Source organism: Saccopteryx bilineata, chromosome 1, assembly GCF_036850765.1.
Source record: "Saccopteryx bilineata isolate mSacBil1 chromosome 1, mSacBil1_pri_phased_curated, whole genome shotgun sequence".
NCBI classification, from domain to species: domain Eukaryota; kingdom Metazoa; phylum Chordata; class Mammalia; order Chiroptera; family Emballonuridae; genus Saccopteryx; species Saccopteryx bilineata.
In genome coordinates this window covers 316,492,113-316,500,028 of record NC_089490.1, presented here as the reverse complement: position 1 = coordinate 316,500,028, position 7,916 = coordinate 316,492,113, and the positions used below count along the sequence as shown (strand labels likewise).

The following is a 7,916-nucleotide window of genomic DNA, read 5'->3' as shown; positions in this document are numbered from 1 at the left end:
TGATTGCATTCCTGCTTAGGAAGGGTCCTTGTTATGCTAATGTTTGCAGGATTAGGGGTTTTTGCACCAAGAAAAGTTTGTGAGGAAGAAGGAGAAGAAGAAAAAGAAGCCAAGATGGAGGGGAAGGAGAGAGAAGCCAGTTTGTGCAGAGTAAGAAGCCGTGTTGACAGATAGGGAACCAGAGGTGACTTAGACTGGTGGGGGTTCCTTGAGTCTAGGAAATCTGAATGTGTCAGTAGCTTTGTGAGCGCTGAATGAGTGGGTTTTGAAGGCCTGTGTGTTTTTCCTTACCTGCTGAGTATGAGGCTAGAATAAAGGAATGGCCCGCCAGTTTTTGGCTCCATTGTTTCTTTACCGACTGTTCGAATCCAATGTGAACCTGCATGGGCTGGGCATCTGTGATGGTGGCCCTGCTACTGGCCATACATGTACCTTACTTCTGCAGGTTTATATAGAGACACCAAGTCCAAATGAATTTTGGAGGAGTTTTACTGATTAAGCCAGCTGCATATGACTAACATGGGGTATAGCTGACCCAAATTGTGCAGTGTCGAATATAACTCTGAGGCTGGTTGCATACCCTTGACCACATACAGGTTGGGGGGAGCATGACACAATCATTAACAAGCTTATAACATTTGTCTAGAGCAGTGGTAGTCAACCTGGTCCTTACCACCCACTAGTGGGCATTCCAGCTTTCATGGTGAGCAGTAGTGGAGCAACCAAAGTATAAATAAAAAGATAAATTTAACTATACTAAGTTGTTTTATAAAGACTTATTCTGAGCGCGGCGGCCGATTCCGAGGCGGCTCTCGGGAGCCAGCTGCGGAGCAGCGCTTCGGCGGGGCAAAGAAAGGAGCAGACACCATGGATTCCTTCAAGGTTGTGCTGGAGGGACCAGCCCCTTGGGGCTTTCGGCTGCAGGGGGGCAAGGACTTCAATGTTCCCCTCTCCATCTCCCGGCTCACTCCTGGAGGCAAAGCTGCACTGGCTGGGGTGGCTGTTGGTGACTGGGTGCTGAGTATTGATGGCGAGAATGCTGGAGGCCTCATGCACATTGAAGCTCAGAACAAGATCCGAGCCTGTGGGGAGCGCCTCAGCTTGGGTCTCAGCAGGGCCCAGCCGGCTCAGAGCAAACCGCAGAAGGCCACGGCCCCTGCAGCGGACCCCCCACGGTACACCTTTGCACCCAGCGCTTCCCTCAACAAGACAGCGCGACCCTTTGGGGCGCCCCCACCCGCTGACAGCAGCCCGCAGCAAAATGGACAGCTGCTCAGACCTCTGGTCCCAGATGCCAGCAAACAGCGGCTAGTGGAGGACACAGAGGACTGGCGGCTGCGACCTGGGACAGGCCAGTCCCGTTCCTTCCGCATCCTTGCCCACCTCACAGGCACCGAGTTCATGCAAGACCCGGATGAGGAGCACCTGAAGAAATCAAGCCAGGTGCCCAGGACAGGAGCCCCAGTCCCAGCTTCAGCTACACCCCAGGAACCCTGGCCTGCACCCCCCCCGGAGCCACTTTCCTTGGCCCTGGCAGGCCCTACCATACCCAGCCCCACCAGCCGCCCACCCTGGGCTGTGGACCCTGTCTTTGCTGAGCGCTATGCCCCGGATAAGACAAGCACGGTGATGACCCGGCACAGCCAGCCTGCCACACCCACACCGCTGCAGAACTGCACCTCCATCGTGCAGGCGGCTGCCGGAGGAGGCACAGGAGGGGGCAGTGGCAGCAATGGCAAGACTCCTGTGTGCCACCAGTGCCACAAGGTCATTCGGGGCCACTACCTGGTGGCACTGGGCCATGCATACCACCCCGAGGAGTTTGTGTGCAGCCAGTGTGAGACGGTCCTGGAAGAGGGCGGCTTCTTCGAGGAGAAGGGTGCCATCTTCTGTCCACCCTGCTATGACATGCGTTATGCACCCAGCTGTGCCAAGTGCAAGAAAAAGATCACAGGCGAAATCATGCATGCCCTGAAGATGACCTGGCACGTGCATTGCTTCACCTGTGTAGCCTGCAAGACACCCATTCGGAACAGGGCCTTCTATATGGAAGAAGGGGCACCGTACTGCGAGCGAGATTATGAGAAGATGTTTGGTACAAAATGCCGAGGTTGTGACTTCAAGATCGATGCTGGGGACCGCTTCCTGGAGGCCCTGGGCTTCAGCTGGCATGACACATACTTTGTGTGCGCAATATGTCAAATCAACCTGGAAGGAAAGACTTTCTACTCCAAGAAGGACAAGCCCCTTTGCAAGAGCCACGCCTTCTCCCACGTGTGAGCCCTTCCAGCCCACTGCTGCCTTGCCCTGCCCTGCCGGAGGGTTCACTGATTCTGGAGTCATCCCACCAGATTTCTGGATAGGGCTGGCACAGGTCACCCTGCCCCTGACCCCTCGCCTGAGCCTGGGGGTCCTTGGGCCCTGCCTCACTCCCATTCTTCCCCCCACCCCCTGCACCACCATCGCACACGGTGCTGGCCACACCAGCTCCTCTTCACACCCAGTGCCACAATAAACCTGTATCCAACTGTGAAAAAAAAAAAAAAAAAAAAAAAAAAAAAAAAAAAAAGACTTCTTCTGCCAAACTTAGCGAAAATCCAAAATAAAGTACTTGGTAAGTAATTATTATTATATGCTTTAACTTGCTGTAACTCTGCTTTATAAATTTTATAAAGTAAAGTTACTTCCCTACTTTATAAATCACAATTACTGTGGAACAGGTGGGCGGTTAGAAAACTTTACTACTAACAGAGATACAAAAGTGGGTGGTAGGTATAAAAAGGTTGACTACCCCTGGTCTAGAGGATCTATAAAAAACATTAGAACTTTCAAGGTAACACAACAGTGATGTTGTTTTACATATCAAAGAAATTCACAGATCTTTTAGTGTCTATTTCCCCTTCTTTGCCAAGAGGTATATGTTACTCTCAGGATTCCAGGAAGGGAGGGAGAGTTAAAATCAGTGTAGGGATGCAAACATTGTCTCCTATTGAAAGGGAAAGGAAGTTCTTCAGATAACCTTTATCCTTTCAGAGAACTATAGTTAAACTAAATGACCCACTCATCCTTGCAAGCCAGAATGCTTCTGCATTCTTCTCCTTCCATTCTCTAAAGAAAGGATGGGGTAAGAAGCCTGACTTTTCCTCCTAAAATATTAATATTAATTTTTGCAATTCTTTGGTACCTTACCACAATACACCCCTTTCTCCAGCCATGCCATTTGGATGCCTGTCACCTAGAGGATATCAATGGCCAGTCCATACTATCATGAAAACTAGTCAAAACTAATAGATAGGACAATACCCATCATTTTTGAAATAATGAACACCTGCCCTTTCTCTCTCTTTTTTTTTTTTTTTTTTTTTTTATAAATTTTTATTAATGGTAATGGGATGACATTAATAAATCAGGGTACATATATTCAAAGAAAACATGTCTAGGTTATTTTGTCATCAAATTATGTTGCAAACCCCTCGCCCAAAGTCAGATTGTCCTCCGTCACCCTCTATCTAGTTCTCTGTGCCCCTCCCCCTCCCCCTAACTCTCTCCCTCCCTCCCTCCCATGTCCTCCCTCCCCCCCCACCCTTGGTAACCACCACACTCTTGTCCATGTCTCTTAGTCTCATTTTTATGTTCCACCAATGTATGGAATCATGTAGTTCTTGTTTTTTTCTGATTTGCTTATTTCACTCCTTATAATGTTATCAAGATCCCACCATTTTGCTGTAAATGATCTGATGTCATCATTTCTTATGGCTGAGTAGTATTCCATAGTGTATATGTGCCACATCTTCTTTATCCAGTCTTCTATTGAAGGGCTTTTTGGTTGTTTCCATGTCTTGGCCACTGTGAACAGTGCTGCAATGAACATGGGGCTACATGTGTCTTCACGTATCAATGTTTCTGAGGTTTTGGGGTATATACCCAGTAGAGGGATTGCTGGGTCATAAGGTAGTTCTTTTTGCAGTTTTTTGAGGAACCACCATACTTTCCTCCATAATGGTTGTACTACTTTACAGTCCCACCAACAGTGAATGAGGGTTCCTTTTTCTCCACAGCCTCTCCAACATTTGCTATTACCCGTCTTGTTGATAATAGCTAATCTAACAGGAGTGAGGTGGTATCTCATTGTAGTTTTGATTTGCATTTCTCTAATAACTAATGAAGCTGAGCATCTTTTCATATATCTGTTGGCCATTTGTATCTCTTCCTGGGAGAAGTGTCTGTTCATGTCCTCTTCCCATTTTTTTATTGGATGGCTTGTTTGTTTGTTGTTGAGTTTTATGAGTTCTTTGTAAATTTTGGATATTAGGCCCTTATCTGAGCTGTCGTTTGAAAATATCAGTTCCCATATAGTTGGCTGTCTGTTTATTTTGATATCAGTTTCTCTTGCTGAGCAAAAACTTTTAATTCTGATGTAGTCCCATTCATTTATCTTTGCCTTCACTTCTCTTGCCATTGGAGTCAAGTTCATAAAATGTTCTTTAAAACCCAGGTCCATGATTTTAGTACCTATGTCTTCTTCTATGTACTTTATTGTTTCAGGTCTTATATTTAGGTCTTTGATCCATTTTGAATTAATTTTAGTACACGGGGACAGGCTGTAGTCGAGTTTCATTCTTTTGCATGTGGCTTTCCAGTTTTCCCAACACCATTTGTTGAAGAGGCTTTCTTTTCTCCATTGTGTGTTGTTGGCCCCTTTATCAAAGATTATTTGACCATATATATGTGGTTTTATTTCTGGGCTTTCTATTCTGTTCCATTGGTCTGAGTGTCTATTTTTTTGCCAATACCATGCTGTTTGATTATCGTGGCCCTATAATATAGTTTAAAGTCAGGTATTGTAATGCCCCCAGCTTCATTCTTTTTCCTTAGGATTGTTTTGGCTATTTGGGGTTTTTTATAGTTCCATATAAATCTGATGATTTTTTGTTCCATTTCTTTAAAAAATCTCATAGGGATTTTGATGGGAATTGCATTAAATTTGTATATTGCTTTGGGTAATATGGCCATTTTGATTATATTTATTCTTCCTATCCAAGAACAAGGAATATTTTTCCATCTCATTGTATCTTTTTCGATTTCCCTTAACAATGCTTTGTAATTTTCATTATATAGGTCCTTTACGTTCTTTGTTATGTTTATTCCTAGGTATTTTATTTTTTTTGTTGCAATCGTGAAGGGGATTATTTTTTTGAGTTCGTTTTCTAATATTTCATTGTTGGCATATAGAAAGGCTATGGACTTTTGTATGTTAATTTTGTATCCTGCGACCTTACTGTATTGGTTTATTGTTTCTAACAATCTTTTTGTGGAGTCCTTCGGGTTTTCGATGTATAGGATCATATCATCAGCAAAAAGTGATAGCTTTACTTCTTCTTTTCCGATATGGATGCCTTTGATTTCTTTGTCTTGTCTGATTGCTCTGGCCAGAACTTCTAGCACCACGTTGAATAAGAGTGGAGAGAGTGGACAACCCTGTCTTGTTCCTGATTTAAGGTAGAAAGTCCTCAGTTTTATGCCGTTTAATAGGATGTTGGCTGATGGTTTATCATATATGGCCTTTATCATGTTGAGATATTTTCCTTCTATACACATTTTGTTGAGAGTCTTAAACATAAAATTGTGTTGTATTTTATCAAAAGCCTTTTCTGCATCTATTGATAAGATCATGTGGTTTTTGTTCTTTGTTTTGTTGATATGGTGTATTACGTTAACCGTTTTGCGTATGTTGAACCATCCTTGAGATTCTGGGATGAATCCCACTTGATCATGATGTATTATTTTTTTAATATGTTGTTGTATTCGGTTTGTCAGTATTTTGTTTAGTATTTTAGCATGTGTATTCATTAGAGATATTGGTCTGTAGTTTTCTTTCTTTGTGCCATCCTTGCCAGGTTTTGGTATGAGGGTTATGTTGGCCTCATAAAATGTGTTTGGAAGTATTGCTTCTTCTTCAATTTTTTGGAAGACTTTGAGTAGAATAGGAACCAAGTCTTCTTTGAATGTTTGATAGAATTCACTAGTATAACCGTCTGGGCCTGGACTTTTATTTTTGGGGAGATTTTTAATAGTTTTTTCTATTTCCTCCCTGCTGATTGGTCTGTTTAGGCTTTCTGCTTCTTCATGACTCAGTCTAGGAGGGTTGTATTGTTCTAGGAATTTATCCATTTCTTCTAGATTGTTGTATTTGGTGGCATATAATTTTTCATAGTATTCTACAATAATTCTTTGTATTTCTATGATGTCTGTGGTGATCTCTCCTCTTTCATTTTGGATTTTATTTATTTGAGTCCTGTGTCTTTTTTCCTTGGTGAGTCTTGCCAAGGGTTTGTCAATTTTGTTGATCTTTTCAAAGAACCAGCTCCTTGTTTTATTGATTTTTTTTATAGTTTTTCTGTTCTCTATTTCATTTATTTCTGCTCTGATTTTTATTATCTCCTTTCTTCGGCTGGTTTTGGGTTGTCTTTGTTCTTCTTTTTCTAGTTCCTTAAGGTGTGAAGTTAAGTGGTTTACTTCGGCTCTCTGTTGTTTGTTCATATAGGCCTGAAGTGATATGAACTTTCCTCTTATTACTGCTTTTGCTGCATCCCAGAGATTCTGATATGTCTTATTTTCATTTTCATTAGTCTGTATATATCTTTTGATTTCTGCACTTATTTCTTCTTTGACCCATTCATTTTTTAGAAGTATGTTGTTTAGTTTCCACATTTTTGTGGGTTTTTCCCCCTCTTTTTTGCAGTTGAATTCTAGTTTCAAGGCTTTATGATCAGAAAATATGCTTGGTACAATTTCAATTTTTCTAAATTTGCTGATATTGTCTTTGTGGCCCAACATATGGTCAATTCTTGAGAATGTTCCATGTACACTAGAGAAAAATGTATACTCTGTCGCTTTGGGATGAAGTGTCCTGTAGATGTCTATCATATCCAGGTGTTCTAGTATTTCGTTTAAGGCCACTATATCTTTATTGATTCTCTGTTTGGATGACCGATCTAGAGCCGTCAGCGGTGTATTGAGGTCTCCAAGTATGATTGTATTTTTGTTAGTTTTTGTTTTAAGGTCAATAAGTAGCTGTCTTATATATTTTGGTGCTCCTTGGTTTGGTGCATATATATTAAGGATTGTTATGTCTTCTTGATTCAACTTCCCCTTAATCATTATGAAATGACCATTTTTGTCTCTGAGTACTTTTTCTGTCTTGTAGTCAGCATTATTAGATATGAGTATTGCTACGCCTGCTTTTTTTTGGGTGTTGTTAGCTTGGAGTATTGTTTTCCAGCCTTTCACTTTGAATTTGTTTTTATCCTTGTTGCTTAGATGTGTTTCTTGTAGGCAGCATATAGTTGGATTTTCTTTTTTAATCCATTCTGCTACTCTGTGTCTTTTTATTGGTAAGTTTAATCCATTTACATTTAGTGTAATTATTGACACTTGTGGGTTCCCTACTGCCATTTTATAAATTGCTTTCTGTTAGTTTTGTATCTAGTTTGATTCTTCTCTTTTGTTTTTCTATCATTTGTTTTTGTTTGTTTGTGTTCCATACTTCTTTCCTCTGTTGCTACCTTTTTTAAGTCGAGTGTTTTTGTGGTGGTTTTTTTAAGGGTGGTTACCATTAAGTAATGAAAAGGGTACCTACCATATTCATTGTAGTACCCTATCTTATAAGTATTTCTGCACTTCATCATCCTTTGCTACTGTTAATCTCCATCCTCTCCCCCCTTTTTTTCCTTTGTTGTCACAGTTTAAGTTTGGTTTTATTGTGTTCTTGGTGGAGCTGTTACTTGTGGTGTTGTTTTCTTTTGTTCTTTGAATCTGGTTGGAAAACCCCCCTTAGTATTTCCTGGAGTGGGGGCTTTCTGTTGATAAATTCTCTCATCTTTTCTGTATTTGTGAATGTTTTTATATCTCCTTCA

At 41.7% G+C, this 7,916-nt stretch overlaps 1 pseudogene; it reads left to right on the top strand.

Annotated features, from left to right (window-relative positions):
- The first annotated feature begins 789 nt into the window (after positions 1-789).
- LOC136315909 (PDZ and LIM domain protein 7 pseudogene) lies at positions 790-2,527 on the top strand (annotated as a pseudogene).
- The last annotated feature ends 5,389 nt before the right edge of the window (positions 2,528-7,916 follow it).